Here is an 11,726-nt window from a genome sequence, read left to right on the forward strand (position 1 = left end):
TTGTGGTTTACTCTGGTTCTGAATAATGGCCTCAGATGGTTGCGTTGTTATTTTAGAGTAGTAATTATGTATTTGGTTTGATGGCAGCTTTTCAAGCAGGCAAATTCTCTTTTTATTCTATTCATGTGAATGACAAGCAGCACAGAGGGGTATTGAGCGTTTTTCTGCCAGCGTATTTCAACACTGCGTGTGCCATTATCCAAAGAAATCTATGCAGGCAATCTGCTCCAAGCTATTGTTGCTTGTCTAGAAGGGAATGATAGAGGGGCTGGCTATATTATAGTCTTTGCATCAATGCCATTTTAAAGGATTTTAATGAAGAGTTCTTCTCTGCAGAATGCAGATTCTGTTAACAAACATTAATACTGTATTTAGGGTATGGTTTGGGATAGAAATGGGTGAATACAAGTAATAATAAATTAAATAAGCACAAGGAAACTCTGTACCTGCCACTGACCAGTCATTTAGCACAGAGTGCTCTGTGTGCTTCTGCACCCCTTTTTTTACCAGCAAAAGCATGTGCAAAAAAAGGAAGAAAATAAAACTGGCCATGCCATGACATGGAAGAATCGTGCATGTCTTTTATTCTAGCGTAGCTTTTACTATAACCACGGGAACAAGATTATGCTTTGTGTAACTGTAAGTAATAGCACTGTATATGGCTGCCCATGTTATTTTGTCTCTCCCTGGTCTATACAGCTTGGTGGGCTGCTGCCATGTGGGTGCCTGTTGGTTTGCTCTTCATATGCTGCTTACAAAGAATGCAGTGGGTAAGAACATGTGTAGCGTTGGTACCACCCTGAAGCTGAAAAGATGGCTGCTATGGAAAAAGAGTATATGTTTATTTTTTAATAAATTATTTTGTGTTCCATAAGCTTGATTTCTGACAAGGCATCATGTCCAGGGCATAACTATATCCTTATATTAACTATACAGTATAACTATACATATATTCTTTTATGCAATGAAAAAATTAGGATGGGGGGGTTGTTATTCTTCATCTTAACGTATAAATATTACAGGTATGGGATCTGTTATCCACTAAACTCGGGACCAGGGGCTTTCCGGATAACGGATCTCACTGTAATTTGAATCTTGATACCTTAAGCCTACTAGAAAATCATTTTTTTGCCTCCAATAACGATTACTTATATCTTAGTACAAGATACTGTTTTATTATTACAGAGAAAAAGGAAATAATTTTTAAAAATGTGGATTATTTGTATAAAATGGAGTCTATGGGAGACAACCTTTCCATAATTCGGAGCTTTGTGGATAATGGGTATCCGGATAACGGGTCCCATACCTGTATTTCAAGATATTTTCTTGTAGGCAAGCAATATTGTATTGCTTTCAATGGCAGCTTTTTACATTTCATATGATCTAATTCCATGGTGTACAAGATACAACACTGTTGAATAATATTTTGAAGAATTTATGCAATTTTTCAGTTTTACATATATTTTCTTGCAGGGCAAATGCTTTCACTGGGGGATTTTTTTTGCCACTCTGTTGAAATGAAATACAGGTTTCTGGATGTGGCTGCACACATAATAAGGAGCAAAACATGCAATACACTGCTACTGAATAATAATCTGTGATGCCTACAGATTTCTTTACTGCCTAGAGAGACATCACTGTACAATACCGCCTCTCAAACATAAATGTCTCACCCATTTATTTTCTATGACAGATGATTAGTTGGAACATAATGGGCAATTGTATTAATTATTATAAAGCAGAATCTGGTTCCAATTAGCACTGCAATCATTCCCAGTTTGTGGCAGAATAACTATCCCATCTGTTTTCTGTAGTCTGATGAATGAAGTAAAAGTCAAATAACAAGAAAGGAGATAGGCACAAGATATCTCCCATTAAAATGTATCTTCTAGGAAACAACCCACTAATATATAAAATAATTTTATACCAGTGACAGCTAAAGGTGGCCCTTTTAGTGTGTACATGTGTATAGGGACCTCTGATGGGCCCACCAAGGCCGTCGTTAGAAATCACGGGGCCATGTACAACAACATTTTCAGGGGCCCCTGGGCCCACCAACCCCGGACCCCAAGCCCTGCCCCAGATCCCACCAACTCCACATAACAGTTAAAGGGATACTGTCATGGGAAAAAAATGTTTCAAAATGAATCAGTTAATAGTGCTGCTCCAGCAGGATTCTGACCTGAAATCCATTTCTCAAAAGAGCAAACAGATTTTTTTATATTCAATTTTGAAATCTGACATGGGGCTCGACATATTGTCAATTTCCCAGCAGCCCCAAGTCATGTGACTTGTGCTCTGATAAACTTCAATCACTCTTTACTGCTGTACCGCAAGTTGGAGTGATATCACCCCCTCCCTTCCCCCCCCCAGCCAAACAAAAAAACAATGGGAAGGTAACCAGATAACAGCTCCTTAACACAAGACAACAGCTGCCTGGCAGATCTAAGAACAACACTCAATAGTAAAAACCCATGTCTCACTGAGACACATTCAGTTATATTGAGAAGGAAAAACAGCAGCCTGCCAGAAAGCATTTCTCTCCTAAAGTGCAGGCACAAGTCACATGACATGGGGCAGCTGGGAAATTGACAAAATGTCTAGCCCCATGTCAGATTTCAAAATTGAATATAAAAAATCTGTTTGCTCTTTTGAGAAATGGATTTCAGTGCAGAATTCTGCTGGAGTAGCACTATTAACTGATGCGTTTTGAAAAAAAACGTGTTTTCCGATGACAGGATCCCTTTAAAAGACCACACAGAGATCAGCGCTAAAAAAGGTAACAAGTTATAAGAAGCTATTGGGGACCAGGGCCCCCCTATAAGTTTAAAAAAAATATTGGCGCCAGGGCCCCCCATAAAAGTTTTTTTCAAAAAGCATTGGGTGCCAGGGCCCCCCATACAAGTTACATTGGGGCACCAAAGAACATTTTTTTAAAAAAACATTGGCGCCAGGGCCCCCTTAACAAGTTAAAAAAAAGAATGTTTTTTTAAAAAAAACATTGGTGGCAGGGGTTTATAGAATATTAAAATAATACATTGGTGGCCAGGGGATTAAAACAAATTAAAAAACACATATTGGTGTTCAGAGGAATTGAACTCTTGGCTTCAGGACTTCAATTTCGGCTGGTTTCGTGACTTTGGGTCTTTTCGCTGCTTCACGACTTCAATTTCGTCTGGTTTCGTCTTTCCATTGCTTCAGGACTTAAATTTCGGCTATTTTCGTCGCTTCAGGTCTTTACGCCTCTTCGGATTTTTCAGCACTTCCACATTTCGCCGCTCGGGACTTTGGAAGGAGGTGGCATGGCTTTGGTACTGTCAAGGGGGCCCGGCTCTTTCGAAAAGTTCAGCACTGCCAGGCCCCCTTCAGGCACACTTGTACCCCCCCCCTGTGCCCCCCTGATGGCGGCCCTGGGGCCTACCATAATGATATCTGTTCAAAATCAGCCAGATGTTGATCAGGCAGGATTAAAGCCTGATATCGTCCACCTTAGGTGACTATTATCCAGAATGCTTGGGACCTGGGTTTTTCCAGATTAGGGATATTTCCATAATTTGGATCTCCATACTTTAGGTCTGCTAGAAATAGTTTAGTTTAAATGTTAAATAAAGCCAACAGGATAGCTTTGCCTCCAAAACAGTACAAAAGAGAGCAAATAGCAGAACGTAGTAATAGGAAAGAGACTATTGACATCTTTAAAATATTATTGGCAGCCAATATATATCTAATGCCACACATGGCTATTTTCTCCACCTACAGCCTTGTCTAGCATTAGCCTACAGGGTTGATTCAAGATCTCACATTGGATCTATGTAAACTACAACTAATGGCCTCTTATAGCTCATGACATAAATGCAAAGCCAAGCACTAACAAATGCTAGAAAAGGAAACCAGTAGGGATGAGCAAACTTTTTTACCCACTATAGGGCAGAGTAACACCTATTATACAGTACATGTCCATTAATAAACTTTTTGGGTTTGTTTGCTAAATTCCAAATATATAATGCTTGGAAGTGTGTTTTGACTTCAAACCAAAGTGTTGTCCGCATTAAGCTCACACTGACCCTGTGTTGCAAATTCCTAGACATCAGGCTGTCATATTAAAAAGGAGCTACATTGCTAGATACAGTATATTGTCTTTAGGGTGTTCAACCTATTCGATAATGACAAAGCAACTGGGTAGTAGACTGCACTATGGTATAAATGTCTTGCCTTGGTGTAGGGGGAAGAGCTAGTCAGAGGTGTCTAGAGGAATTATTTTGTATGTAGAAAGACAAGGGCCCTCATTTATAAAGTATTGTGAAAGGTGCAAATGCCTACACTTATTGCACAAGGCTCCCATACACCCGATTTTTAATGCAGAGCACAGACAAATATTTGCTACTGTGGGCGACTAATCTCCCCAAAATGCCTTCCCACCTGCAAGAATATCATTTGCGGGCAGCATGGCATCAGTTCGATTTTCCAAAGTTTCCTTGTGAGGCAACATGCATATATGTGTGCTATTTGCAGTTTCTGTGCTTTGGTTTGAAATAATAGAAATTGCATAACAATAAGGGACCAGGGCTGTGTCCCCAACTGATTTAAATTTCAGCAAGATAGTTAATCTTTTCAAGGTTTTAAGGGCCCATTAGCTTGACGATGGACAGGTACCCATTAATTTAATCATATGGTCTCCAAAGTTAGGCAGAAATATGAAGTAAAGAAAAATGGCAGCTAATACTCCATCTGTGATCAAACCCAAATACACCACATGCTGATCATACTTATGTACTATTTGGGTTTACATTTGAGGGACCAGTACCAAAGAAACTGATGGGATGTTGAGAATGACAGCCCTGTGTCAGGTTCGGCACCCAAAATCCAGAACCAATTCTAAACTCCCTGGACTCAGCTCTTGCTTCTGCCTTTAACAGCCGCCTTTTACCTTGGGAGGAGCCCTCAGCTAATTGGATGCCGCCAGGTCTTACTTAGAGAGGAGCAAAGCTAAAGGTTCTGGATGAGCACAATCGTTTCACCAAGGAAACTGGATGGAAGACAGGCCATAAAGACAAGAGTGTTCAGGCAGGCCTGGCCAGCACAAGCAGATTACAAGAATAGTCAGATGGCAGGCAAGGGACAATATCAACAGATCAAGCAGGATTCACAAGAAATAAACATCCAGGAAACTAACAAATAGAACCTAACAATGGGGCAATTTTCATGCAAAGCCCCTTTAAATACTTTGTATTTCGTCACCACGCCTGCGCATAAAACCCGGAAGTGCTCGCTGAGCGCACCGTAGGGGAAACTGTAGCAGAAGGAGCAACAACCACGTGGTGGGCGTCCCCGCCAGAGGCGCAGCAGGCGTTCCCGTCGACCATTAGACCACCAGGGTAAGTGGATATTACACCCTGGCTGGCATCAAGCTCTCATTCTTCTTAAAGCTCATCTAAAATTACATACCAATAAATAATTTGAATTTCATGCAAAATTCAGTCTGCCCTTCAGAAGGATATAAACACTACAAAATTACAAGATAAATGCCATGGGGCACACTTATTAACATAATACTAATTGCTGCAATACAGATACCTGCAGAAATAGTGGTGGTGAAAAACCCACTAACCTAATAATTCAGTTCCCTGGGATCACATGGGTGGCAAATTTGCACATCTAAGCAGAGGGAAGCAGTTATTGCTAGGAGTTTTCCTCACCTGCCGGGTCATTTGATCATTATCAGACTGAGCCAAATCAGTTATTGTTTGTGGAGGCCATTGTTTTGGTCACATGTACAGTCCAATAAAGATGACAATTTGGTCAGGAATAGCCGAAATAATGTCCAATATCAGCCCATAGATGGCCCAGTTAAAAGCATATTTTTTAGTTTTATATATCAGATTATTTTATATATATCTACTGTATATATATAAATAACTGTAAGCTCTATGGGGCAGGGACCTCCTTCCCACTATGTCTCTTAACACATAGCACTAAAGCACTTTGCCCTATGATTCTGCATATATTTATTATGTGAATTGTCTCCCCCATGTATACTTTTATATATATTGTACTTTTATGCACTGTACAGCATTACGCACATATATATATATATATATTCTTATTTTCTCTGCTCAAAATTATTTTCTTATTTGACTATCTTTGTCATTTTTCTTAGTAATCATCACTGCTAGATTTAAATTCTTAGAAATGTATAATTATTTTTCACGGTCATTTTGTATCTACTGTAATAGACAAAAAAATCCCCTACTGTGCACAGTGAGGATATAAAAGCAAACTCAGATTTCTGTTCAGTTATAAGGGTATTTGGTCTGTAGCCTTGTGGCTATATAACCAGACATCTCCTCTGTGACTTGCAATCTCCTTATTATGCACAGCAGGGAATACTTTATCCCTTTATCTTTTAATACATTTCAGTGAATTATATCCAAACAAATCCAATAATGAAATGATCTTATTAATGGGGCACTCATCAGAAGCTAAACATTCAACACACTGATTAAACTTGTCTCGCTGCAGTGAAAACTCACAGTACAGGAGAATTCACAGCATGGAATGGAATGGAAATTACTAACCATAACCATACACAGAAAGATACATTCGCAGCCTTGTCAAGGCAAATCTTTACCTGTTTGAGCACCTGTTTGCTGCACGGAATCAAGGTAATTCAGTAATTCAGGTGCAGATTCTGAACTGTTACTACGTTAATTGATACATTTCTCAACATCATCAGTGGAATATTAACAACTATTGTATCAATTATAACAGTTGCCTTTCATGAAACTCAGGGATTCTGTTCAGCAGGGCTAAAGATAAGAAATGTATCAACTAAATGTATCAATTTAGAAGAGTTTACAGAGTCGGAGATCCCCCAGAGCCAGATCCCCTGTAGAAAGACAAAAGAAGGTGAAAAAATTAAACAATTCAATATTAGGAAAAAAATCACAATCACAAATAAGTAATTGGAAAAAGTTTTTATTTCTGGTGAACAATCTGAGAACAATTGAACTGAAAAAGGTGAACAACCCCTTTAAAAAATGTAAATTATTGTATTAAAATGGAGTCTATGGAAGATAGCCTTCCCATATTTCAGAGCTTTCTGGATAACAAGCTTCCAGATAACGAGTCCCATACCTGTATTATCTATTACAGAAACAATTATTACCACCACATTGCATTACATTTGTCTTGGTGATTTAATCCAACATTTTTGGATTACTTCGAAGTATACTAATTAAAGCACCCAACAGCCCTTTGTATCATTACCATTTGGACCAGAATGTCTATAACTACTTAGGGAGCACGTCACTGGATACACTGAGCATAGATCTGCCCCATGCAACAGAACTCATTTCTGCAACATTTCCAAGAGCTTCAGAGGCTTATGCGATTAATTTACCTGCATCCCAATAACAAAGCCCTAAAACTGCCAGCCTGAGCTAGCCCTAAGTGGGATAATCAGCAATTTTAGTACACCCTGTAGTCGAGACGATTACAAACATGAATAGAAAAACAAAATAACAAACTGAGTAACGCACCTTATTAATGTTACACATCTTCTGTAGATTTTCTGGATGTGGCTGCACACATAATAAGGAGCAAAACATGCAATACACTGCTACTGAATAATAATCTGTGATGCCTACAGATTTCTTTACTGCCTAGAGAGACATCACTGTACAATACCGCCTCTCAAACATAAATGTCTCACCCATTTATTTTCTATGACAGATGATTAGTTGGAACATAATGGGCAATTGTATTAATTATTATAAAGCAGAATCTGGTTCCAATTAGCACTGCAATCATTCCCAGTTTGTGGCAGAATAACTATCCCATCTGTTTTCTGTAGTCTGATGAATGAAGTAAAAGTCAAATAACAAGAAAGGAGATAGGCACAAGATATCTCCCATTAAAATGTATCTTCTAGGAAACAACCCACTAATATATAAAATAATTTTATACCAGTGACAGCTAAAGGTGGCCCTTTTAGTGTGTACATGTGTATAGGGACCTCTGATGGGCCCACCAAGGCCGTCGTTAGAAATCACGGGGCCATGTACAACAACATTTTCAGGGGCCCCTGGGCCCACCAACCCCGGACCCCAAGCCCTGCCCCAGATCCCACCAACTCCACATAACAGTTAAAGGGATACTGTCATGGGAAAAAAATGTTTCAAAATGAATCAGTTAATAGTGCTGCTCCAGCAGGATTCTGACCTGAAATCCATTTCTCAAAAGAGCAAACAGATTTTTTTATATTCAATTTTGAAATCTGACATGGGGCTCGACATATTGTCAATTTCCCAGCAGCCCCAAGTCATGTGACTTGTGCTCTGATAAACTTCAATCACTCTTTACTGCTGTACCGCAAGTTGGAGTGATATCACCCCCTCCCTTCCCCCCCCCAGCCAAACAAAAAAACAATGGGAAGGTAACCAGATAACAGCTCCTTAACACAAGACAACAGCTGCCTGGCAGATCTAAGAACAACACTCAATAGTAAAAACCCATGTCTCACTGAGACACATTCAGTTATATTGAGAAGGAAAAACAGCAGCCTGCCAGAAAGCATTTCTCTCCTAAAGTGCAGGCACAAGTCACATGACATGGGGCAGCTGGGAAATTGACAAAATGTCTAGCCCCATGTCAGATTTCAAAATTGAATATAAAAAATCTGTTTGCTCTTTTGAGAAATGGATTTCAGTGCAGAATTCTGCTGGAGTAGCACTATTAACTGATGCGTTTTGAAAAAAAACGTGTTTTCCGATGACAGGATCCCTTTAAAAGACCACACAGAGATCAGCGCTAAAAAAGGTAACAAGTTATAAGAAGCTATTGGGGACCAGGGCCCCCCTATAAGTTTAAAAAAAATATTGGCGCCAGGGCCCCCCATAAAAGTTTTTTTCAAAAAGCATTGGGTGCCAGGGCCCCCCATACAAGTTACATTGGGGCACCAAAGAACATTTTTTTAAAAAAAACATTGGCGCCAGGGCCCCCTTAACAAGTTAAAAAAAAGAATGTTTTTTTAAAAAAACATTGGTGGCAGGGGTTTATAGAATATTAAAATAATACATTGGTGGCCAGGGGATTAAAACAAATTAAAAAACACATATTGGTGTTCAGAGGAATTGAACTCTTGGCTTCAGGACTTCAATTTCGGCTGGTTTCGTGACTTTGGGTCTTTTCGCTGCTTCACGACTTCAATTTCGTCTGGTTTCGTCTTTCCATTGCTTCAGGACTTAAATTTCGGCTATTTTCGTCGCTTCAGGTCTTTACGCCTCTTCGGATTTTTCAGCACTTCCACATTTCGCCGCTCGGGACTTTGGAAGGAGGTGGCATGGCTTTGGTACTGTCAAGGGGGCCCGGCTCTTTCGAAAAGTTCAGCACTGCCAGGCCCCCTTCAGGCACACTTGTACCCCCCCCCTGTGCCCCCCTGATGGCGGCCCTGGGGCCTACCATAATGATATCTGTTCAAAATCAGCCAGATGTTGATCAGGCAGGATTAAAGCCTGATATCGTCCACCTTAGGTGACTATTATCCAGAATGCTTGGGACCTGGGTTTTTCCAGATTAGGGATATTTCCATAATTTGGATCTCCATACTTTAGGTCTGCTAGAAATAGTTTAGTTTAAATGTTAAATAAAGCCAACAGGATAGCTTTGCCTCCAAAACAGTACAAAAGAGAGCAAATAGCAGAACGTAGTAATAGGAAAGAGACTATTGACATCTTTAAAATATTATTGGCAGCCAATATATATCTAATGCCACACATGGCTATTTTCTCCACCTACAGCCTTGTCTAGCATTAGCCTACAGGGTTGATTCAAGATCTCACATTGGATCTATGTAAACTACAACTAATGGCCTCTTATAGCTCATGACATAAATGCAAAGCCAAGCACTAACAAATGCTAGAAAAGGAAACCAGTAGGGATGAGCAAACTTTTTTACCCACTATAGGGCAGAGTAACACCTATTATACAGTACATGTCCATTAATAAACTTTTTGGGTTTGTTTGCTAAATTCCAAATATATAATGCTTGGAAGTGTGTTTTGACTTCAAACCAAAGTGTTGTCCGCATTAAGCTCACACTGACCCTGTGTTGCAAATTCCTAGACATCAGGCTGTCATATTAAAAAGGAGCTACATTGCTAGATACAGTATATTGTCTTTAGGGTGTTCAACCTATTCGATAATGACAAAGCAACTGGGTAGTAGACTGCACTATGGTATAAATGTCTTGCCTTGGTGTAGGGGGAAGAGCTAGTCAGAGGTGTCTAGAGGAATTATTTTGTATGTAGAAAGACAAGGGCCCTCATTTATAAAGTATTGTGAAAGGTGCAAATGCCTACACTTATTGCACAAGGCTCCCATACACCCGATTTTTAATGCAGAGCACAGACAAATATTTGCTACTGTGGGCGACTAATCTCCCCAAAATGCCTTCCCACCTGCAAGAATATCATTTGCGGGCAGCATGGCATCAGTTCGATTTTCCAAAGTTTCCTTGTGAGGCAACATGCATATATGTGTGCTATTTGCAGTTTCTGTGCTTTGGTTTGAAATAATAGAAATTGCATAACAATAAGGGACCAGGGCTGTGTCCCCAACTGATTTAAATTTCAGCAAGATAGTTAATCTTTTCAAGGTTTTAAGGGCCCATTAGCTTGACGATGGACAGGTACCCATTAATTTAATCATATGGTCTCCAAAGTTAGGCAGAAATATGAAGTAAAGAAAAATGGCAGCTAATACTCCATCTGTGATCAAACCCAAATACACCACATGCTGATCATACTTATGTACTATTTGGGTTTACATTTGAGGGACCAGTACCAAAGAAACTGATGGGATGTTGAGAATGACAGCCCTGTGTCAGGTTCGGCACCCAAAATCCAGAACCAATTCTAAACTCCCTGGACTCAGCTCTTGCTTCTGCCTTTAACAGCCGCCTTTTACCTTGGGAGGAGCCCTCAGCTAATTGGATGCCGCCAGGTCTTACTTAGAGAGGAGCAAAGCTAAAGGTTCTGGATGAGCACAATCGTTTCACCAAGGAAACTGGATGGAAGACAGGCCATAAAGACAAGAGTGTTCAGGCAGGCCTGGCCAGCACAAGCAGATTACAAGAATAGTCAGATGGCAGGCAAGGGACAATATCAACAGATCAAGCAGGATTCACAAGAAATAAACATCCAGGAAACTAACAAATAGAACCTAACAATGGGGCAATTTTCATGCAAAGCCCCTTTAAATACTTTGTATTTCGTCACCACGCCTGCGCATAAAACCCGGAAGTGCTCGCTGAGCGCACCGTAGGGGAAACTGTAGCAGAAGGAGCAACAACCACGTGGTGGGCGTCCCCGCCAGAGGCGCAGCAGGCGTTCCCGTCGACCATTAGACCACCAGGGTAAGTGGATATTACACCCTGGCTGGCATCAAGCTCTCATTCTTCTTAAAGCTCATCTAAAATTACATACCAATAAATAATTTGAATTTCATGCAAAATTCAGTCTGCCCTTCAGAAGGATATAAACACTACAAAATTACAAGATAAATGCCATGGGGCACACTTATTAACATAATACTAATTGCTGCAATACAGATACCTGCAGAAATAGTGGTGGTGAAAAACCCACTAACCTAATAATTCAGTTCCCTGGGATCACATGGGTGGCAAATTTGCACATCTAAGCAGAGGGAAGCAGTTATTGCTAGGAGTT

The sequence above is a fragment of the Xenopus laevis genome, chromosome 4L (genome assembly GCF_017654675.1).
Source record: "Xenopus laevis strain J_2021 chromosome 4L, Xenopus_laevis_v10.1, whole genome shotgun sequence".
Lineage (NCBI taxonomy): Eukaryota > Metazoa > Chordata > Amphibia > Anura > Pipidae > Xenopus > Xenopus laevis.